We start from the raw sequence: 25,504 nt of genomic DNA, 5'->3' as shown, positions 1-25,504 counted from the left end.
TGGTGGTTTGAAACCTGGCATCCCATATGGTCCCTGTGCCTACCAGGAGCGACTGAGTGCAGAGCCAGGAGTAATCCCCTGAGTGCAGCTGGTTATGACCATAAAATAAAAAAATACAATAAGATACTTAGAGAAAGAAGACACTCTCACCAGGCTGAATATTGCTTACCAGATAAATTTTCTTGGGGATATTCTGATTTTTGATCTCTGGGAATGAAGCCTCTTTCTCCAAGCAGAGTTGGGAGACTGAATTTTTCAGTTCCTCAGACCTTGTGCTCTGTTCCTCAATCTCCTCAGGAATGTCTATTTCCATAGTCCAAGATTTCCAAAACTGGAAAAAGAGGGAGGATGGAATTTGATTGTGAAGTGTCCTAGGAAGGGAAATCCTTTCTAGCCATCAAAGAGTGTACATGAAATTGTGAGTATAGGTGGTGTATATGGGCCTATGTAGTAGTTGAGAGAAAATTAAGGAAAGAAAATCAGGATTTTGGTGCTTTGATCAAGGAACTCAGCAGCAAGTAGAGACTACCTTGGTGTCTGTGCCATCTGGCTCTCCTGGCTGGCTAGACTGCTGTGTTGATTTTTCCAGTAGCACATTGGTCTTTTCCACATTCACATGGTATGGGTTTTTCATTTGTGGAAAGAGGGAGGATGGAATTAGCTAGTGTTGTGTCCTTAGGGAGGGTAATTTCTTCCAGCCATCAGAGAGTATATATGGGAGGTATATGTTGGCCCATGACTTCAAGAAAAACAGCGGTTGAGAGAAAATCGAGGGAAGGAAATCAAGTTTATAATGTTTGACCCAGAAACTCAGATTAGCATGTCAGGCCTACCTTGGCCTCTGTGCCATGCAGCTGTCATGCCATGTTTGATTGCTGTGTTGATTTTTCTAGTGGCATATTGGTCTCTGCCACATCCACATGGTCTGGGTTTTCCATCTGGGAAAGAAGCAGGATAAAATTTGCTGGTGTAGTGTCCTTAGGAAGGGTAATCCCTTCCAGCCATCAAAGAGTATACATAAGATTTCAAGGAAAAGGTGGTTTGTGTGGGCCTCTGTGTTTAAAGTTAGCATTTGTAGAGAGAAAATAGAGGGAGGGAAATGAAGGTTTTATATAGTTTGTTTCAAGATCTCAATCTGATATGTGGCATATCAAGTCTACCTTGTTCTCTGTGTCATAAAATCTTCTGGCAGACTTGACTGCTTTGTTGATTTATCCAATGGCATATTGGTCCCTACTACATCCACTTAGTCAGAGTTGTCAATCTGGAAAGAGGAGATTGGAATTTACTGGTGTAGTGTCCTTAGGAAGGGTAATCCCTTTCAGCATCAAAGAGTGTATATAGTATTTTGAGAAAAAGGTGGTGAATATAGGTCTATATATTCAAAGGAGCAACAGTTGAGATAAAATGGAGGAGGGAAATCAAGAGTTTAGAGTATTTGACCCAGGAACTAAGAGTGTCATGTCAACTCTACCTTGGCTTCTGTGTCATCCAGCTTTCCTGCCAGACTCAACTGCTGTGTTGATTTTTCCAGTGGCAAAATGGTCTTTGCCACATACACATTGTCTGTGTTTCCCATCTGGGGAAAAGAGGAAGGATGGAGGTGCATGGGGAGGAGGGCGGGCAGACAATCTGTCTTCTCCGGTTTCCTCCTTGATTCTGGAGACCAGCTCTTGCCAGGTATAGGGTTTTTCTCCCCTGGACTTCAGGCCTTCCCTGGGTGCAGGTCTAGGTGAACTCTATAGGGGTCAACAGGCTTTCTTCCTATCTCTCCCTACACTAATGGGAATGCGCTCTGGAAGGAGGGTGGGCCGTTCTAGCACTGGTTTATGTTGGGACAGTCAGTGAAAATTTTTTCTCCTTGTTTTCATATGATAGTATTGTATGCATATATTCTATATATCCATAATATGCATCTTGTATTGTGACCTTGATACTGTCCTACAAAGCTCATTTCTAATATTTTACTGCCTCAGTCCCAACCCTTACTGCCCCCCATCTTCCCATGTAGGTACAGCTAATGACATGAAGCTCACCACATAGAGTGATAAGTGCAGTTAGAGAAATAACTACACTGAAAACTATCATAACAATGTGAATGAATGAGGGAAAAAGAAAGCCTGTCTCGAGTACAGGTGTGGGTGGGGTGGGGGAGTAGGTAGATCTGGGAAATTGGTGGTGGGAATCCTGCACTGGTGAAGGGTGGTGTTCTTTACATGACTGTAATCATACAACTACAATTATATTTGTAATCACGGTGTTTAAAAATAATTTAAAAAAAAAGAGGAAGGATGGAATTTGCTGGAGTAGTGTCCTTAAAATGGTAATCCCTTCCAGCCATCATAGTGTGTACAAGGGATTTCAATGAGAAGGTGCTGTGTGTGGCCCATGTGTTCAAGAAAATTAGCAGATAGAGAAAATGGAAGTAGGGAAATAAAAAGTTTAGATATTTGATTCAGGAAATCAGTATGGTATGTCAAGCCTACATACAGCTCTCCTTGCAGGCTCAAACTGTTCTTTTTAATTTTTCAAGGATCACATTCATCTCTGCCACATCCGTGTGGTATTAGTTTTTTATCTGGGAATAGAGGCAGGAAGAAATTTGCTGATATACTAGCCTTAGAATGTGTAACTCCTTCTAGCCATCAGATAGTATACATGAGATTTCTAGGAGAAGGTGATATGTGTGGGACCCTGTGTTAAAGGAAAGTAGTGGTTTAGCGAAAATGGAGAGAAGGAAATTAAGAGTATAGAGTGCTTGTCCCAGGAAATCAGACTGGCATGTCAATTCTACATTTGCCTCTATGCCTTTCAGGTGTCCTGCTAGGGTTCAAACTGCTGTGTTGATTTTTCCAGTGGCACATTGGTCTCTGCCACATCCACATAATCTGGGTTTTTTAACTGGGGAAAGAGAAAGCATGGAATTTGCTGGTGTAGTTTCCTTATGAAGGATAATTCATTCCAGCCATCAACGAGTGTACATGGGATTTCAAGGAGAATGTGTGGACCCATGATTTCAAGGGAAATAGCATTTAGAGAAAATGGAGGAAGGGAAATCAAGAGTTTAGTTTGTCTCAGGAACTTAGTGTGATATATCAAGCCTATATTGGCCTCTGTGCTGTCCAGCTCTCTTTGCCGGTTCACCTGCTCTGTTGATGTTTCCAGTAGCACATTCTTTTCCTGCCACATCCATGTAGTCTTAGTTTTCCATCTGAGAATAAAGGCAGGGGTGGACTTTGCTAGTTTATTGTTTTATGAAGGGTAATCCATTCCAGCCAACCAAAGTACCATATTGTACAGAGATTTTTAAGGAGAACATGGTGTATGTGACCCAAATGTTCAAGAAAAGTAGTATTCAGAGAAAATGGAGGGAGAGAAATTGAGAGATTATATAATTTGTCTTGGGAACTCAGTGTGATATGTCAAGCCTAGATTGGACTCTGTGCTATCTAGCACTCCAGGCAGCATCAACTACTTTGTTTATTTTGCCAGTGGCACATTGGTCTCCACCACATCCAGATAATCTGGGTTTTCCATCTAAGGAAAAAGCAGGATAGAATATGCTGGTATAATATCCTTCAGAAGGGTAATCCATTCCAGCTATGAAAGACTATACATGGGATTTCAAGAAGTTGGTGAATATGGGCCCGTGTGTTCAAGATTAGCATTAGTTAAGAGAAAATGGAGGGAAGGAAATAAAAAGTTTTTATAGTTTGTTTCAGGATTACATTGTGGCATGTCAAGTCTACCTTGACCTCTGTACCAACAAGCTCTCCTGGCAAGCTTGAATACTGTGTTGATTTTTCCAGTTGCACATCATGTCTGCCATATGTTCCATGAATTCCCTCTGGGGAAAGAGACAGGATAAAAATGTGCTTGTGTAGTGTCTTTATCAAGGATAATTCCTTCCATCCATCAAATAAGGTACATGAGATTTTGAGAAGTTGTTATATGTGGGATCATCTCTTCAAGAGAAAGTAGCGATTGACAGAAAATGAAGGGATGGAATTCAAGAGTTTAGAGCATTTAACCCAGGAAAAAGAGTGGCATTTCAAGTCTACCTTGGCCTCTATGCCACCCAGCTCTCTACTGAAGCTCTCTAGCTTCTACTGTTCTGTTGATTTTTCCAGTGGCACTTTGATCTCTGCCACATCCACATGGTCTGGGTTTTCTTTCTGGGGAAAGAGGCAGAATGGAATTATGGTTATAGTGTCCTTAGGAAGTATAATCCCTTTCAGTTATCAAAGAGTGTACATGGGATTTCGAGGAAAAGGTGCTATGTTTGGGCCATGTGTTCAAGGGTAGCATTTGCTGAGAAAAAATGGATTGAGGGAAATGAAAAGTTTATATAGTTTGTCTCAGGAACACAATATGGCTTTTTATAACTCCAAAGTCTAGGGCAAATCCAGGGAGGATATAGTAGAGAAGTGAGCATGTGAATTGTTGGAAATCAAATGAGAATGTGAGGGCAAGAAATGATGTGAAAAATGCAAAATTCCTAAAGAATAAAAAAGATAGGAATAAACTCAAGTACATTATTATACAGTAGATGAAGTGATAGTGTGTTAAGGAGATTATGAGCACCTGCCTCTAATCCATAGTGTCCCAAAGTCTCACCTAGTGAGATCTCTGAATACAATTTGATGTGGGCACCAAAGAAAATAACTGTCAGATGAAGTAGTAATGCTTTGGACACAATGAAGTCCAGAGATGGGCCTTGGCAATATGTAAGATCGCCAGGTCCCCTATCATTCCAACTGGACATAGTAACACATAACTAAAAAAAAAAATAATAAAACTCTAGGACCTTGTGAAATTGGGAAATTGTTCCAAGGAGTGGCTACTAGTCAATAGGGGGGAAAGTCCTGATTCGCCCTCTTTGAAGTTCATGGAGGAGGAGCTTATGAAATTTATCTAGGGTTTTGAGCCCTGAGCCCAACGAACTCTGGTTTGGTGAGGGAAATTGGATAGGTTCCAGTAGAGGAGATCCTTGGTGGTCATTAGCCTAGTTTCCCAGGACAGTACCTGGGGTGAGGGCAGAGGGCAATTGTGGAAGGACTGGTGGAAGATTCAGGCAGAAGCCATAAGACTCAAGGGTCTCAATCCTGGGGCCAATGACTACACACACTGACCCTAGCATTAGACTTGTCCAGATCCTGCCTCAGCATTTTATTTCTTTACTATTATTTTGGCTCTTGCCAGTGTCATTTGCTTTTTCTCTTCAGAGGAGCACCCTTGAGATAGGGGGTTCATCGTGCTCGAGTTCTAGGTGTCCACCAGGATCCTCCACAACAAACAACTTGACTTTACCGTGGAATGAACAACGCAATTAATCTGTGAGCTGTGGGAGGAGCTCAGTGTCTCCCACCTCATTAGCCAATGAGAAATCCAGAAACCTGCATGAGTGTTGAACCCACACCCCCATTGCCAGTGGGATTGACGACAGCACATGGGGACTGAGCCCGTGCCTATGTTTCACGTGGCTGGATAGGCAAGAGATGCTCTCCAGGACACCATGCTGTCACCAGCACGGGGGGGATTTGGAACGCCAATGCCCAGCTTGAAGGAGAGAGAATCCAAAGAAGGAAAGTATGTCTTTTCCTGAACAGACAATTCTTGGACTCTCTGTAGCTCAGTTCCATTACATTCTCCTTCCCAGGAATCAAGTGAGGAAGAGAAGGGGAAGGGAGGGAGGAAGTGAGGAATGAAAGGAGGGAGAGAAAGAGGGAAGAAAATAGATAGAGAAAATGCAATTTTTAATGTGGAGGTTCTAATTAAAAGAAGGAATAACAAAGTGAAAGTGAATACAAAAGAAACAAACACTGGAGACACATAGTAAATATGTCCATGTTTTCTATTTTTTCACTCTGGATACAGAGTACTGTAATATTCAAACAGTATATGCATAGGTATATGTGTATGTTGTGCCTCTATGTATGGCAGTATATGAAGCCTTGGGAACAATTTCTTCTTTACAAAGCTGCAGAGGAGAAGCTCTCATAAGTTTAAAAAATAGTTTGCTCTCAAATCCCTTGGGTTAGGAGGCAGAATATAAGAGGAAAGAGATTTAAGATCTCATGGGGAATTAGCCAGGAATGGCCAGGAGTAGCCTAAGAACCACCAACTGTAAGCAATATATATATATGGAGTTTTCCTTGAAGACGAGATATTTGAGACCAAATCACATCTCATTTTTTCCTATTTCTCACTTGAGGATGAAAATGTCTATACTATCCTTATTCTAATACCTTTGTTTTTGCTAACATAATTCTTGTTTTGGTTTTACAAATGCATAGATGAAAAGCAATTTAAGACATCTTAAGAAATGAATCATATTCTATATCTCTCCCACTTTTGATGGAAATAATCTTTCTGTAAGTGTTTTGGGTTTTAAAACACTAGAATTGAATGTCCTAAATGATGTTTTAAGTTTTTGGAGTGTGTTTACATGAATTGGATTGGAGCACAAAAGTCAAATACTATATGTAGAATGTATTCCCCCAAACTCCATGTTGATATTCTACCCTCTAGCTGAGCATTAGGAGGTGGCATTTCTCTTATGATTATGTGACATAAATGATGCTTTTATGAAAGGAATAGAACCCTGAAGAGAACTAATGCAGTAAGCATCACTCCTCTGGTTCTATGAACCAGAATTCAGTTCTTAGCCATGTAATGAATCTGCTAGTGGTTTCAACCTGGACTTCCAAACTCTGGAAGTATGAGAAGTAAATCTGTTATTTATAAGTTAAATAGTACATTTTTAAAGTACCAAGAGAAAACCAAGAGGGATTGCATCTTTTCCTTAGCAAGTTGGAGGTAAAGATTTCTCTGTCCTACATCTTAAAGTTCATCAGTACTTACAGTGTAGTATATTTACTTTCAGTTGCTTTGTGACACATGTAGTGATTTTTTGTAAGTTACTTTGACTTACTTTGAGGAAAAAATCATGTATATTCTGTGTATTCTATTTATTTTATTAATTCTGTTATGTTTAGTTGGGACGAGAAGAAAATTTGCTTTCCTATTTTTACTAAATTTAATTTTCTGTCAGTAATAAGTCAATGATTCAATTGGTTTAGTACTTTTTCTTTTTCTTTTTGTTTTTGGGCCAAACCCAGTGAAGCTCAAGGGTTACTTCTGTCTATGTGCTCAGAAATTGCTCCTGTCTGGGGGACCATGTGGGACTCCAGGGATTGAACAGATGTCTTTCCTGGACCAGCCTTGTGCAAGGTAAACACACTACAACTGTGCCATCGTTCTGCCCCCCACCCTGTTTTTGCCTTTTTGTTTGTTTATTTTATTTTAGGGTCACACTTGGCAATGCTCAGTGGTTACTCCTGGCTCTTCATTCAGAAATTGCCCCTGGCAGGCTCATGAATGCCAGTATTTGAACCACCGTCCTTCCTGGATTGGTTGTGTGTAAGGCAAACACCTTACTACTGTGCTATCTTATAAGACATTAAAGAATCATAAACTACTACCTTAGACAGAAAAACTGACATTAGCTGATGCATAACACGAAGGGAACAAAATCAATGCTCCAAATTGCTTTATATTTATGCTTGAATTTAGAGTTATATGTTATTTACTAAAGTGAAACAACAAACAGCACACATTTCTAGCAGCTAGTGTTTGTGTAAAGAAAAAATATAACTACAAAATGCAATATTGTACAACAAAAGCTGATTTTTAAACACATTATACTGAGATAATTCAATAATAAAGAGATAATTCAATAATAAAAGAATATGGTATGACTTCATTTCCATAAAGATTTTTGAATAGTTCAGATAGAAACTATTAATTGATTGTTTAAAAGCAGAAAAATAGAAAATGAGTGTTATTGTCTTGGTTTTCCTTTTTGATGTGATACATATGATATAAAAACTGGACTATTGGGAGAATGTACACCAACATATCTACATAATATCAAATTAAATTTTCATAAAACTGTAATTACAGCCATGTCCCACCTTACTTATAAAAAAAATTCAAGTAGGGGATAGAGTGATAACACATCGAGTAGGACATTTGCCTGGATTTCAGCCAGCCTGGATTCTATCCCTGGAATCCCATATGGTCCCCAAGTCTGCCAGGAGTGTTTTCTGAGCCACAGATTCTGAAGTAACTCCTGAGCACTGCCAGGTGTGGCCCAGAAACAAATAAACCAATAAATACATAAATAGAATATTAAAAAAATCAGTTTGGAATTAAATTTGAATTTTTTTTTGGGACCAGTGCTCATGGCTTCTTTGTGCTTCTGCACTCAGGGGTCACTTCTGATAGGGCTCTAGTGACCATATGTGGAGTTTGAAAATCAGCTTGGCCTGTTGCATGTAAAGCAAATGTCCTATATGTTGTAATCTCTCTCTGGTCCTATGTTTGGATTTTATTCTTTATTTAACAGAAATTGCATTTTCTATGTAATAGTGGCTTGTAATATATGAGCGTATGTTCAACTTCCAGCTGAACGTGCAAGAACTTACAAGTTTTAGCTACTTTAGTTCTAAATTTTGAATGTTTGGTTCAAATATCCAACTTTGCCACTTACATGTAGAAACATTTATCTAAGAGTTTACTTTTAAAGTCAAGTGAAATCAGATGTAAAACACTGTAGGTCTTACTATAGATCCAGCTATTACCTGGTAAAGAAGAATGATATTTTAACAATTTTAAATAGAGATGATTATGTGCTTCAATGACCATCAGGATTTCCTATTATCTTTGTTTTTATGATATCCCAAATAAAAAGACTGCAGTTCTACATATCATATTGACCACAGCTCATTACTATTAAATGGGCATTTTCTAAGAACATTTTTGAAGAGTTTGCTAAATGAAAAGTAAGAAGGATTCAGTCACTAAGTATCTTCCAGACTATCTGTCCATATATAAAAAATGAAGATATATGCGATAAAATAATTATTATTTTACATCTTAAAAAACTAAATCACTTATTTACATATAGATAGAATTCCACATGTAGATAGAATTCCACATGCATGTTCCATCACCTTTGACTCCACCAGTGTCAGCTTTCTTTCACCATTATTTTATTTTCCCTCTCTTTTACTCTCCATTCTGTGATAAGCCTAATTTTATAGACCAGATCAAATTTCCTGTTTCCATTAACCATTTCATGTACATACTATTATTATACATCTTAGTTATATTATTCTGCATTTTTTCCAACTTGGAAAATCAAGTTGAAATGTGTTATTCATCCTCACATTATATCCTATCCCAAACTTAAATTATTTTCATTTTTCCTTCTATGAACAATATTCACATCACATCTATACAAATCATGATTTTGTGTGTATAAGCTTTGTACCTTCAATTCTAATTTTCTCCAAACTTAGCATGAATGCTATTAACAGAACCAATTAAAAGAATAAAGTTCACCAATGTATAAATTAGAGCTGACTAAATTAATAATTCCTTCATGATGTCAACAGAGTTCCAGGTTAATAGATTCCAAGGACAGATCATAATTAAAATACCTGTAATTTGCCTTGATTGAAAATAGATTTATACTCTCAATACATACGAAATTTATACATGAATATATAAAATTAATATTTCTAAAATATTTATAGTAGAATAGCTTCTGCCTAAATGAGAGTGACAGATTTGACATTTGAATGGAAAATTTTATTGCTTGTTTTCTGGATCAAAATAAACTTTCCCTCTTCATATAGAATATGATAACTGTGGGTGGTTCCTCCCCAACTTCTTCTTTTTTTATTTTTATTTTTGGTTTTTGAGCCACACCCGGTAATGCTCAGGAGTTACTTCTGGCTATTCGCTCAGAGATTGCTCCTGGCTTGGGGGACCATATGGGACACCAGGGGATCAAACCAGGGTCTGTCCTAGGCTAGCACGGGCAAGGCAGACATCTTATGGTGCCTTACTCTTTGTGCTACCACCCCTGCCTCCTCCCCACTTACTAATTTACCCCACCTGAATGATTAGAACTGCCTACACCTGGAATGGGCAGGTAAAGGAGACTTGCTTAGTGGGAGAGAGGAATTAAGAAGGAGAGTTAGAGAAGTGTAGCAGAAGCAGATTCAACAGAGAAATTCAGCATTAGATTCAGTATCAGCAGTTGAGCATCAGCAAAGAAGCAGCAGCATCACAGGGAGTTAGTCAGCAAGGACGTCGGGAAGAAGCAGAAATTCCTCCCTATGCATCCAAAAACTACAGAGGCAAGGCTGGGCTCGGAACACTCCGCATGCCAGGATTTCTGGGTGTGTTTGACTGGTATGTTGGGGGCTCTGGGCAGGACAGCTAGCCATAGGCCCCCTGGGCTGACCACTTAGTCCAGGGGACCAAGATCCTCCCCACACCAGGAGGGTCTTCAGGGCCACGCCTGGTTAAATTTATATTTTACAGACAATTTTCTCTCTCAGTTTTCCCATGACAGTGCTGCTGCTACTTGGTAACCAAAATATTTAATAATATTACAAAGTATTTGCAGATAATGAGAACTAATAATAAATTTCAATGGAAAATTATGGACAGGAGTGATGGTAAAGATATTAAGTCACCTAATCCATGTACAATCTCTAGCACTGAGCACCATGCAGTAAATAGCACCAGTGGTGATCTAATCAGACTCTGCTCTATCTTCCTTGCCATTCAAAAACAATAGCAAAGGAAATTTGTGTACAATAGAAAATCTTAACCTCTGCATGCCACCAAGTAAACTCCCCACCTCCATTAAAAAGTAGAAGTTGACTCCAAAAGAAATCTACATTTTTAGTTTTGAAAAAGTGAAAATAATTACCAAAAAAAAAAAAAGCTGAATGACCAAAAAAGTAGTGGTAAATTTAAAAATAATATAAACACATTATGTAAACATGTAGATTTTAAGATATGAAGATTTCTTAAAAGACTTGAAAATATTTGTCTTTTTGGAATAAAAAAATTGAAGAGTAAAGGCTAAAAAAATTCTTTATTTTTAAGCCAGTAACATTTTTCTCCTAGGACATTTTCTCTATTAATCTTAAACATTCTTGATCCCATTTTGCTATGTTTGTGCTAGCAATTGTTCACATCTTTTGTTTGTTCGGTTTTTGTTTGGGGTCACACCTGGAGGTGCTCGGGAGTTAATGCTGGCTCTAAACTCAGAAATTACTCTTGATGCTCAAGCGGAGACCATATGGGATGGTGGGGATTAAACCTGGATTGTCTGCATGCAAGAAAAGCACTTTGCTTCTGTGCTATCACTCTAGCCCCTGTTCACATCTTTTTAAAATTGAAGTTCACTTGTAAAGTTTGGGCAACTACTTGTAAAAATTAACAGCCTTACTTATATGCTTTTGTTTTGAAAGTGAATAAAAAAACTTCAAAGGTCTCATTGTTACTGTTAATATTTTCTTGGGTGTTCAAGTTTTACTTCTTAATTAGAGACTACTCCTTAAACTTCTGTGAAATAACATTCGATCAAAAGGTTTTCTTTAATCTCTTTGAATAAGCTCACACTTTTTAAATAAAATGATAATTGCTAACTAATCATAGCATATATTTTGACAACTTACTAGCAAGAAAGGGGTGTCTATAAGCCAGTATTCATCCATATCATTTAAATTTCTTTGTTCTTAGATTAATCAGGTAAGTGTGAGAATAAACTCTAGCTTTCCTCTTTGGGATGTCTTCCTGCAAAACAAGATAGTCTAGTTGTGGAAGCTAAACTGGCCTACAAATCTCTGGAGTGAGAAAGAAAGGAGACAAGCTGAAGGAGTGAAGAAAAGATCTGAGAAACAGGAGTCAGCTTTGTATTATAAAGCATAGAATCAGATAGTCCAAGCAAATAAAGACCAAATGGAAATATATTTCACCATGGTAAATTCTTTAATCTCATTTATTAATGGGAGGCTGCTTTTGTTAATTATTGAGTTGCTATGAGATCAAAGAAGATGGGGAGGAAAATATACTTGTCAGATATATACAATAAATGAATATTAGTTTTATTTCTGTACAGATGTATGTCTTACTATAGCATTTTTCTTTTCCATATTGGGAAAATTGCTCCAGCCAAGTAATTCATAGTTGTATTTTTGCTTAAATAGTTTCTAAAACTATATAAAAAGAACATTTTTCTATACACATATTAATTCATTTGTTAAAATATAGACTTCCTTATCTATGAGATATGGTGTCTTAGAATTTATATTTATTAAGATACTAGTCAAAATTTTGTGCTATGTTGAATAATCATTTAAAAGTTACACACATACTAAAGGTTTAAATTATACTTTGTAAAGCATTCAGATATTTGGATGGGATTATTTAATTTATATGTTAAAATAGTTCAAAAATTTGCAAAACTATTTCACTTTCACAAGGTATTAAATATACATATTATATTTATTTCCTTCTAATTAATACAGTCATGTTGTTCTATTATATTTCTATTATCAAATTAATATTTGAAAATGAAATGTAGTCTTATTCATCAACAAAAATATTTTAGATTTATCTTCTCTAAGGCTCTAGATTTTTACTAAAACAAAACACCATTGACTTACTACCCCAGAATTATTATTATTATTATTTTTTTGGTTTTTGGGTCACACCTGGCAGTGCTCAGGGGTTATTCCTGGCTCCAGGCTCAGAAATTACTCCTGGCAGGCACAGGGGACCATATGGGGCGCTGGGATTCGAACCGATTACCTCCTGCATGAAAGGCAAACACCTTACCTCCATGCTATCTCTCCGGCCCCACCCCAGAATTATTTTAGTTAACAATTATTGAAAAACAAAAAATAGTTTTTGCTAAGAAATATATTGGGCCCATCAAAAAATGGGGATAAAAAATAAACAGACACTTTCTCTACAAAGAAATACAAAAGGCACCAGAAAAAATGCTCCACATTACTAATCATCAGGGAGATGCAAATCAAAACAACAATGAGGTACTATCTTATATGACAAAGACTGGCATACTTCACAAAGAACAAGAACAGTCAATGCTGGTGTGATGTGGGGAGAAGGAACTCTCATTCACTGCTGATGGGAATTCCATCTAGTCCAGTCTTTTTGGAAAACAATATGAAGTTTTTGCAAAAACAAAACAAAACAAAACAAAAACCCTGGAAATAGAGCTCCCATATGATCCAGCTCTATGACTCCTAGGGATATACCCTAAGAACACAAAAACACAATACAAAATTGCCTTCTGCATGCCTATATTCATTGCAGCTCGCTTTACAGTAGCCACAATCTGGAAACTAACCAAGATGCCCAACAGCAGATGAGTGGCTAAAGAAACTGTGGTATATATACACAATGGAATACCATGTATCCATCAGGAAATTGAAGTCATAAAATTTTCCAATACATGGATTAACATGGAAAATATTATATGCTGAGTGAAATAAGTCAGAGGGAGAAAAAGAAACACAGAATAGTCTCACTCATCTATGGTATTTAAGAAAAATAAAGGGTAGCATTGTAATAATACCCAGAGACAATAGAGATGAGTGCTGGAAGGACGGACCACTATATGAAGCTTACCACAAAGAGTGGTGAGTGAAGTTAGAGAAATAAGTATACCAACAACTATTATGACAATGTTAGTGAGTGAGAGAAATAAGATGTCTGTCTTGAATACAGGCAAGGATTGATGGAGGAGGGAAATGGGGGCACTGGTGGTAGAAAAGTTGCACTGGTGAAGGTGGGGTGTTCTTTCATTATAACTGCAACCTAACTACAAACTACAAACATGTTTTAATCATGGTGCTTAAATAAAGATATCATTAATAAAAAGAAATGTATTGGGGCTGGTGTGATTGATTTCCTTAAAATTCATATGTTAAAAATCCTAATCCTCAGTGTGAAAATGGAGTTCTCATGACAAACTTTTTGCCTTAGAAGAAGAGATATGAGGAATTTATTCTCCTCCCTTTTTCTGCTATGAAAATAACACACAATGGAGCTGTAGAGATAGTAAAGTGGGTGTTTGATTTGTATATTGTAAGCCTTGGTTTGAGCCCTGGATTCCTATATGGTCCCCTGAGTCTTCCGAGTAAATCTCAGAGCATAGATCCAGGAATAATCAGTGAACACAACCAGATATAGTCTCCAAATAAAAAGAAAAAGACAGAACAGAGCACAAAGTAGCTCTTTTATAAATCCAGATATGAACCCTTATCAAAACCTGATTGTGTCTCAATCTTGCTGCTTCCAGTATTGCAAGAGAGATACTATCTGAGCCATCTTGTTTGTGACTTTTTTAATAGGAAAATGGACTAATGGAGGTAAGGTGAAAAGACTGGGAAGCAGTGGCCAAGGGAAAGTGGTATAAATAGATTTAAAACATATGGAAGCAAAGTTTAAGAGAAAGTTTATAGTTTTCAATAGCTGTCTTCTTTAAGGATTACTGTGTAGATTAGAACTACATCCTTCAATCATTTTGCAATTGCATATTGGCACTTGTCCTACATACTGGTCCATGGACTGTCAGTTTTAACCTAGACAAAAGATGAAGGCAGCAGACCAGTCTACACTTACAGCAAGCACCAATTAGTTCATGGATTGTTGGTTGAAGACCAGGGTATAGATGACAAGGACGACAAAGATGATAAAGATAAGGTGAAAACTCACCTCCAAGAATTCTATCCATAACTATGTCCATTCCAGCACTATGCAGTAAACAGATCAAAGACTAGTCTTGAATGACAAGTATATAGATAGATGTGCTATACTGTAATATTTTATGCTATTTTATACTTAGATTAGAAAATTACCTTTTGCCTTTCTGATTACTCAAGATAAAATACTCTGGTTAAAATTGAATTTATCTCTAATTCTTCTGTAGGGATAAAATAATTTATCAAAATTTGCTAACAGCTATTATTCTTGATGATTGTTTTTCATTACAAATTGATTAAATGACATAGTGTTGGCTCCTCCTTAACAAGCCTGAATCTATCTTTGGATCCTGGGGAAAGACCTCAGGTACTGATCTATATTGGGGAAGTAAATTAATTTTATGAGTAAGCTGACCAAACAACTATTTTTTTTAACTCTTGATTACTTTTCTCTGAGGAACTGAAGGTTGTGATTTAGGTGGGAGACAGTGGAAGAAATTTGAAGGGCATTGTTTGTGTGTGAATTCTTCCACAAATTACATAAAAGCATTGCCTTTTTTGATCTTTCAAAAAAAAAGTAAGAGTATCTAGTCTCAATTCAGTTTTTAATAAGATTAGTATAATCATGAGAAATTCTGAAAAAATCTGAATGCATGTAGAGAGAATTATAGTTCTGATAATTCTAGTCAGATAAATAAGAATGAATGTGATATATTTAAAAAATAAAACATGACAATCCATTTTGCTGACGATACGACTGGTGCTTCACTGGCATTGCTCCTGTTCCTGACTCATTGTTTTTCTATCTCATAAAGGTCCAAGTCAGTCAGGAAGCTATACTTCAATCATAGATTTCAAGGACACTGGGAAGACCCAGTGGAATCGCAGATGGTGTTTCATTTCATCCAGATGACACTCACCAGCTGCAATGTGAAGTCCCTGGAAAAGGTGTGTGCACTAACCTAATCGGGGTGCCAAGGTGAAAAACCTGAAAGTGAAGGGGCCAGTGCAGATAGCCACCAAAATCCTGAAGATCACCACTAGAAAGACCCCATGCAATGAAGGCTCCAAGACCTGGGACCACTTCCAGATGTGTATCCATAAGCACCTCATAGACTTGCATAGCCCATGGTCTTGGTGAAGATGGATATGGTGGAGCAGGCCACAACCATAAGTATCGAACAGTGGGTGGAGGTGAAGATCTCTATCTCTGATGCTTAGTTTGCTTTTCTAATAAAACCCATCCTCACTGTTAAAAAAAAAAAAGAAATCAAAATCGCAAGTAACCAATTTCCACCTCAGACTTACTGAGTGATTGAATTATCTCTTATTCTACCTCAGTATCCCCAAATTCCATATGCATAATATGCATTTGAATGGCATTAGAATATTCACCCAAGTAGATGAACGAGAACATCCCAAAGCACACAATTAGACATGGTTTCAAATGTGATATGCTACATGGTGAGTTCCTATCTGGTAGGAAGGAGGGCTATCTTGCTATTTGAACTTTGAACTCAATAAGAATCATACGTTGGAATCTGTGGAAGAAAGTTGTGATGATTGTGTGTAGCTGATTGGTTAGGGTGTTAGGGTTTTAGTCTCTGTCGGGTATTTGAAGTATATAACCTTAGACAAATCAGTCTCGGTCTCTGATCAGCTTTCTGACCTGTACAGAAAATGACATGATACAACAGACCTTAATCATTTTCAAAGTATGGATTCTAGGATGGAATATTTAGGCTTGAATTCTGACCCAAACACTTATATATTATCTTCTGTGAATAAACAGACACCTAATTTATTTAAGTACTTTATTTTTTTAATCCTCTCCTATAAATTACTCTGTTCTCTGTGTATAACAGCTCCATTTGCTTCAGCTCTGTCTCCTGCCTGTCATGTTTTCAATGAACCAAAACAGTTATTACGAGCAAATATGCATTGTATAAAAGCTTTGTAAAATAGAACTTTTTTAGATGGTAGCCATCTAAAATATTAGCTTAACTTGAATTAAATTAATTGTAAGTTACAATATACTTTCAGATAGATATATTATGTTTGAATTTTCTACTATCTTGAGAATCATCCAGGCGTCTTTTTTTCCTCTTGGCTCTGCACTCAGAAATTACTACTGGCAGGCTCAGGGGACCATCTACGATGCCAGGGATTGAACTCGGATTAGCTATTTGCAAGGCAAAATCCCTGCCTGCTGTGCTATTGCTCAATCCCCCCAAAGGCACCTTTTTTCTACTTTTGTTTCATATGTATTTCATGCCCAGAACAGTATTGAAAGAAAGAAAGAAAGAAAGAAAGAAAGAAAGAAAGAAAGAAAGAAAGAAAGAAAGAAAGAAAGAAAGAAAGAAAGAAAGAAAGAAAGAAAGAAAGAAAGAAGGGAGGGAGGGAGGGAGGGAGGGAGGAGGAGGGAGGGAGGGAGGAGGAAGGAAGGAAGGAAGGAAGGAAGGAAGGAAGGAAGGAAGGAAGGAAGGAAGGAGGGAGGAGGGAGGAGGAAGGAAGGAAGGAAGGAAGGAAGGAAGGAAGAAAGAAAGAAAGAAAAGAGTGAGAAAGAAAGAAAGAAAGAAAAAGAAAGAAAGAAAGAAAGAAAGAAAGAAAGAAAGAAAGAAAGAAAGAAAGAAAGAAAGAAAGAAAGAAAGGAAGGAAGGAAGGAAAGGAAGGAAGGAAAGAAGAAAGAAAGAAAGAAAGAAGAAAGAAAGAAAGAAAAGAAAGAAAGAAAGAAAGAAAGAAAAAAGAAAGAAAAGAAAGAAAGAAAGAAAGAAAGAAAGAAAGAAAGAAAGAAAGAAAGAAAAAAGGAAGGAATGAAGGAAAGGAAGGAAAGAAGAAAGAAAGAAAGAAAGAAGAAAGAAAGAAAGAAAGAAGAGAAAGAAAAAAGAAAGAAAGAAAGAAAGAAAGAAAAAGAGAAAGAAAAAGAAAGAAAAGAAAAGAAAAGAAAAAGACTTCATAATTTAAGGGGCCAGCACGGTGGCATAAGCATTAAGGCATCTCTGCCTTGCATGCGCTGGCCTAAGACAGACCAAAATTCAATCCCTCAGCATCTCATATGGTCCTCCAAGCCAGGAGCAATTTCTGAGCGCATAGTCAGGAGTAACCCCTGGTCATCACCAATGTGGCTGAAAAACCAAAAATGGAAAAAAAAAGACTTCATAATTTACTCTCTTTTGAGTAATAAAAACTAATCAGCAAAAATTTTTATGGCTGAGAACTCTGGGGTCTTTTTAAAATTGGGCAGCCAGTCTCCCCCATACCCACTTCCTTAATTCTGGAAGCTCCAATAGCAACAACCACTACACACCACCAGTACAGATTTTTTTTAAAGCCCAGAATATTTAAATCATTAAATCTTCTTTTCCTCCTCCTTATAAAAATAGCTTAGAATTATTAAGATAATACATATCTTGATATTTAATTTTAAAAACTATTTTATATTACATAATAGCTATAAGTAAATTAAAGTATGCTTTAATTTTTGTCACCCACTTTTACACCCATTTTACATTTTTACCAGAAAACTGGTCTTGGGAGAATTAAAATATTAATTCAAGTTAAAGAAAATAGAATTAAATAATTCTGTTCTCTGGATATATTACTTCACCATGAAATCTATTTTAATAGTTTCCTTAGTACTTCTATATTTCTATAAAACTAATTCTAAGATGTAATCATTTAATATAATTGACAAAAATTAAACAATAAAACAGAAATATTATCCTATTTTCATTCTTCTTCTTAGAAGTATCATGACCTATCAATTGAAAGGTTATTTAATTTTCTGTAAGATTCTTAAAATTCAATTAAATTTTATTCAGTGGCAAAAAATAGTTCCTCAAACAAAATATCACCAACTTCAATAATTAAATAGAAGTTATTTTTAAGTTGAGTGTAGGTGTGCCCTTATAATGTCAATTGATGTTCTGACATGTACATAAACTCTAGGCATTAAAAAATTATTGACCCAAATTTTATCTTAAGTGATAAATTCCAAAGTGAATTCCAAAAAAAAAAATCAAACATGCAAATTAAATACTTCACATTTGCTCCATTTGTAAATAATAGGAAATTTCCTCATCTTAGCATTTGGTTCTTCATTTATTTCCCAACATTTTCATAAATAATACAAATGAAATTGGAATTTCTGTATTAATTCTGTATGTCCTTACATCAAAGTATGTCATGATATAATTTTTATTCTATTTTATATCAATTTGCTTAATTCCTATGTACCTTGTTGTATAGTAGAAACACTATGATTCTCTATGAGAAAATAAGTGTTTCAAGACTATTGCTCTAACAATAAGAAATTTGAGAATAGTCTTTGAAGTCTTTTTGCTAAGTACAGGATTTAGCATTTTATCTATATTACACATGTGATATTTACATTAAGATAACATTTGGGGGGTTGGACCACACCAGGTGATGCTCAGGGGTTACTCCTAACTTGAAATATAAGCGTGGGTCATCCTTGGTCAGCCATGTGCAAGGCAAACGCCCTACCGCTGTGCCTTCATTCCAGCCCCAAGATAACACTTTATTATTGCTTGTTTAGTTTTGGTCACACCTGGTGGTGATCATGGATTACACCTGCTTCTGTCCTCAGGGATCATTCCTGAAAGTGGTCTGGGGACAGCCACATGCAAAAAAAATGCCTGGCTTTATTATCTCTCTGACCCCTAGATAGCACTCCTTTTAATACAATACAACCACAAAGATTCCTTAATAATTTGGCAACTGAAAATAAAAATAATCTTCATTCCACTGTGCTTCTTCTTGTTTCTACATTTAACCAGGTTATACTTGATGAGTTTCTTCTCTTGAAGAATTATGTTCTTTGTTATGCTTGTTGATGTATTTTTGTTAAGTATCCAAATGAGAAAAAATACAAAGAAAAAAAACCATTTACATGTTATGATTTATTGTCAAAACGGTTATGGAGGTGAGTGGGGATTCATACTAGTTTATGAATAATATATTTATACTATTATGTCTCCCAGTGAATTTATAAGATTGATGTTCAAAAGAGAAACTCTAAGTATGATGAATTGCTACCACATAAAGGTAGTCAATCTTCATCAGCTTACATTCAGAACGATCTGGAATGGTTGCAGAAATGCTTTGAGAGGTTTCCAACTGGTTCTTTCTGCTATATTCTTGCAATTCCTTTGCAGTAAGAAGAGATTATGAACACCAGATACATATTTTTAAAAGTTATGTGAGTCCAGCAGCAGTTTATGGTAGAATTATGATCACAGAAGAAGAGACAAAAATATCTCACTCAGTACTAAGGTTTTTTTTTAAATTATTGAAGGGTAGAAATTTTAGCACTTGAAAATACATTGTAATCAAATAGACAGTGTACTTTTAATATTAAATCTAGTTTTAGAGAAATGGATCTAGACCTAGACAGCATAGATTATATCAGAAATTACACCAAATAATTGCCACCAACTACATAATTTCTATTTATTTAAATCTTGGTTTATCAAACATAGTCTTATTTAATTCTCACAAAAAGAGACTCCCTGGATAGTAAAATTGCTCTTGGTTAGTCTTCCTAGAATTTCCTTCTACCCCAAAGCTGAAACAAGATCTATTCTCCTTTAACTTCTCCCCTGTATGTAACTTTATCTTCATTGTTGCTTTACCGTGTTTTAAAATAATCCTCTTCCTTCTCTACCACATATCAGGTATTAATTTCTTAGTATTTCCTATAGGTATTCTGTACTCTCCTTTTGAACTTTCAGGTAAGTGATACCAGGGCATGAATAAGAAGAATCTCTTCCCTCAAATCCTTCACAGAAGGATACCTACACTGGCATTTATATATCAAGTGAGATCAAGATATAAAGAAACAAATAAATTAGAGAAATAAAGTGACTATTGAGTATGAATGAGAAAAGTTACTTCTGCTAAGAGAAGATGATAAACACTAATCAAAGTAGCTTGACATTTTTTACATCTCTAAAAATTTGAGTGGTTTTTACAACTATTCTTTTTTTCATATAGATGATATTGTTATTTCAGTGATAATTAAATTTATGCTAATTTATAATATATCTTTGATAATAGACATTTTATTTTTTTATCTATCTAGCCAGTATATTGATTGATTGGTTGATTGATTGATTTTTGGGTCACACTGGCTCTGTTCAGGGTCACTTCTGGCTCTGCACTCAGAAATCACTCCTGTAAGGCTTGGGAAGGGACCATATTGATGTCTGGGAATAGAACCTGGGTTGGCTGCATGCAAGGCAAATGCCCTGGTGCTATCACACCAGCCCCAGAAATTTAAAAAAAGGAAATTTTTTATTTTTTATAAATACTAATGGGGGTACAGAGTAATTGTACATCAAGGAGAAAACTTGCTCTAAATATTGACATGGGATTAGTTTCTAAAAGCACTTCTGGTCCCTGAGTCTGGCCAGGAGGGATGTGTGTGAGCAGTCAGGTATTAGCCTCAAGCACCATTGAGTGTGGCTCTAAAACTAGATAGATTATATTTTATGGATGGATGGATGGATAGATGGTTGGATCAATGGATAGATCAATGGATGGATCATTGGATGGAAGGATTGATGGTTGGATGTGTGGATAGTTGGATGGATGGATGGAAGGATAGAAGATATATGATAGAGAATAGATAAATGATAAATGTTTGGAATGAAAGACAGAAATAAAGGAAGAAGGAAAAGAAATAAATTAATACATACACATATAAACTGTGTGTGTTAGGACTCTAGAAAAGGAGAGAATCCCACTAGAAGTTCAATGGTATGTTGGGTTGGATTAGACTATTTGTGAGTCAGGATTTCTAGAATAAAGTCACTCCAGAAATTCCCAGATGGCACTTCCACCTGTTTCAGTAGAAATCCTGGGATTGAGTTTCACTGAAACACATTTGGTTCAGTGTTTATCTTTAGACTCATTATTGCAACCTGAGATGAAATGTACCATTGGATCAGCACTTTTATGAGTCATATGGGATGTAATGATGATCTAAATCTCATATAGTTCCTGAAACTTCTTCTAAAAATAAAGTACCAAGACCACCAATTCCAGAAGACAGATTAAAACAACAGTGATGGAACAGAACTTCTAGAACCATAAAGAAAGACTCTATCCTAGGCTCCATCCTGTGATTTGTAAAAATACCAAGATCTCCAGTTATAGAGGCCTGATTTTATCATCCACAGCTGAGCATAAATTTTCCTGGCACCATAAAAGACCTTGGGGTGTGAAAATGAGTGTGGACAGAGCCTGTAGTTGTTCCCATGACAGTATTCTTCAGGGGTAGAGAATCCCTGTATCTCTTAGGCCAAGGGAATTCTCTTTCTAATTTTCCCTGAGCCTATGCAAAAAAAAAAAAAAAAAAAAAAAAAAGGCATACAACCTTGCCACATCAGCCCTCCTTCCTTTTTTATTCTTTCATTTCTTTCATTTTTCTTTTCATTCAGCGATTTCTAAGCATAGAGCCAGGAGTAACCCCTGAGTGCTGCTGGGTGTGACCTCAAAACAAACAAACAAACAAACAAACAACAAACAAAAATTGTTCTTCTTAGTTCTGATCAAAAGAGTCACAGCAAAAGCTAAGAAAAATTCTAGAAATATCAGAACTTTTTCTGTTTTATATGCATTTTCTACACTGGAGATTGTGTTTCTACTTACACAAACCTACTGGTAGCCTATTATACCCTATTGAGATAGTTAACTATAATTATAAATGAGAGCCTCCTATACCTATAAAAGAGAGAGAGAGAGAGATCATTTAATAGGTAGGTAGGTTGGTTAGTTGATAGGTTGGTAGGTAGTTATGTAGTTAGGTATGTATGTAGGTAAGTGAGTATGTTGGTGGATGAGTGGGTGGGTGGGTAGGTGGGTGAGTATGTGGGTAGGTTAGGTAGGAGAGAGAGATAAAGGAAGAAAGTAGGATTATTGTTTATGTCATTAATGGTACTGAAAAAGGAAAAAGTCTGGTAGTTGCAAAAATACATTTCTTTCAAAAACTTCTTGAACATATAAGAATACACATGCATGTATATTTGAAAGGTATGAGTATTTCAGGAAGTATGTCAACAAACATATCAAAAAATTTTATGAAAGGAAGTAGTACATAAAACAAGAGAGAGGACTTTATTACAAATATGTTGAAAACCACAAAATATTTTTAACAAAAGCAGATGAGGTATTGAATATTATCATTTTATTTCTGTGAAATTAGTCCTCTTACAGGAAGATAAAAAATTCTTTTGTGGAAGTTTAAATGGTTGCTTTGAAAAAAAAAATAAAAGTGAACTTTGAAAAAGAGTGTATCAAAGGACTTGTCCTAGAATAAAAAGCAAGAAAATTTTTAAAAAATCCCATCAGGTGGGTCCCCTGTTTGGGACATCAGGCGGGGAAAATCCACGAATCTACGCCTGCCCAGTGGGGCCCAACTGTGAAAAACTGTGAGTGCTACCTGTAAATGTCTGTCTACTGTCCTCTTGCGTGAAACTCTTGGGAGTGGGGCAAAAGAGGCTCCAGAAAACTTGCTCTCCCAGAGGCCATTTTCAGAGCAGGACTCCAGAACATAAAAACCGGCAGGCTTTTGCAGAAGCCGGGTCCCCTGTTTGAGACATCAGGCGGGGAAAATCCACGAATCTAAGCCTGCCCAGTGGGGCCCAACTATAAAAAACTGTGAGTGCTACCTGTAAATGTCTGTCTACTGTTCTCTTGCATGAAACTCTTGGGAGTGGGGCAAAAGAGGCTCCAGCAGAGCATGGCTGCTTCACTTGGCTACGCGGCTGTGTGCTCTTTCTAAGAAAAGAACACCATCTCAACAAGAAGAAAAAATAACACTAAGAACTGTGCTATATCACAGAAGCAAGCATTTCTCTCTGGACTGTCTTCTCTGTTGCATGCTCGGGCCTAAGATTTGATCCAGTGTGAGGCTTCATCCACGGAGGACTCCCCTCCCTTAGAGGCAAGTCAGCCCACCCAGAAAGGGTGGAGCCAGAGGAGTGTGCTGCCTGCATCATATAGCCAATGAATACCACCACAACACATAGAAAAACCCACAATACAAGTGTGACAATGGGGAAACAACACAGGCCAGCATCAGACATAGAGAATGAAGATGACAATTCTGATGAACAGATAATGACCAACCAACTAATCAACCTCTCAGATAAGGACTTTAGCAATATGGAAGATGCTCAAAGAACTCAAAGAAACCATGGATCGAGTTGAACAGAACACTAATAAGAACCAAGAAAATATGAATACAGAAATCATAAAACTCCAAACTGAAATAACATGTCAAATAACAGATCTGAAAAAGTCAGTAAACGAAGTGAATGACAAAATGGATAAGCTCTGGGACAGGGTATCAGAAGCTGAGAATAGACTTGGTGCTGTGGAAGATGAGATACATAACAAATACTTACAGCAGGAGAAATTGGAAAAAAAAAACTTAAAGCAAATGAGCATACAATGGAAAAATTAGTCAAAGAATGGGAAGATGAAAATAGAAGTCTATGATAAGATCAACAGAAACAACTTAAGAATCATTGGAGTCCCAGAGACCCAGGAAGAAAATTTCCAGGAAGAATCAACGGTCAAGAACAAATTAAAGAGAAATTTCCAGAGCTAAAGAATATATGTGATCAAATCCTGTATGCCCGAAGAGTACCAACCAAAAGAGACCCCAGAAAAACCACCCCAAGACACATCCTAGTCACAATGACAAATCCCACAAATAGAGAAAGAATTCTGAAAACAGCAAGATCAAAAGGGGAAATTATGTTCAAGCAAGCATCCTTGAGATTTACAGCAGACCTGTCACCAGAAACACTCAATGCCTGAAAGCAGTGGTGGGATATTGTGACAAGACTGAATGAAATGAAGGCTTCACCAAGAATACTATACCCAGCAAAACTCACTTTCCGGTTTGATGGAAGAATACATGGTTTCACAGACAAAAAGCAGCTCAGAAATTTACATACACAAAACCAGTCATAATAGAAAACTGAAAGACCTAATTTAAGACAGACTAACCAAAAGACACACACAAATTTTGATATAAATGGCATTAAATCCAAGGACAATTCTTTCTCAAGTCAATGGACTAAATGCACCAGTTAAGAGACACAGAGTGGCTAAATGGATCAAAAAACTCAATCCAACCTTCTGCTACAAGAAACGCACCTGAATAGTCAGAACAAACATAGACTCAAAATAAAAGGCTGGAGAAAAATTATCCAAGCAAACAACACCCATAAAAAAGCTGGAGTGGCCATACTAATATCAGATAATGCAAACTTTATACTCAGGAAGGTTGTAAGGGACAAAGATGGACATTTTATATTAATCAAGGGGTACATAGAGCAGGAAGAATTCACTCTCCTAAACATATATACAGCGAATGAGGGGCCAGCAAAATATTTAATACAACTGTTGACAAATCTGAAAAATAATATCAATAACAACACAATAATTGTGGGAGACCTTAATATGGCTTTGTCAACACTGGATAGGTCAACCAGACTGAAACCCAACAAGAATATACTAGACCTGAGGAGAGAAATGGAAGAAAGAGGCCTAGTGGATATATATAGGACACTCCATCCCCAGAAACCTGGATACACATTCTTCTCCAATGTACATGGGACATTCTCCAGGATAGACTACATGCTGGCACATAAAAAATACCTCCATAAGATCAAGAGGATAGAAATTTTGCAGACTACCTTCGCTGACCACAAGGCTCTGAAATTATTTGTTAATTCCAAAGGGACTCAGAAGAAAAACCTTAACACCTGGAAGTTAAACAGCCTCATACTCAATAACCAGTGGGTCCTAGATGAAATCAAGGAGGAAATCAAAAGGTTCCTGGAAACAAATGACAATAAAGACACAAA

General features: G+C 36.7%; 1 pseudogene; it reads left to right on the top strand.

Moving 5' to 3' along the window:
- LOC126024264 (40S ribosomal protein S20-like) overlaps positions 1–15,821 on the top strand; it is a 68,684-nt pseudogene extending 52,863 nt beyond the window's left edge.
- The last annotated feature ends 9,683 nt before the right edge of the window (positions 15,822–25,504 follow it).

This window comes from Suncus etruscus, chromosome 12 (genome assembly GCF_024139225.1).
Source record: "Suncus etruscus isolate mSunEtr1 chromosome 12, mSunEtr1.pri.cur, whole genome shotgun sequence".
Lineage (NCBI taxonomy): Eukaryota > Metazoa > Chordata > Mammalia > Eulipotyphla > Soricidae > Suncus > Suncus etruscus.
This window is presented reverse-complemented; position numbering and strand designations above follow the sequence as displayed.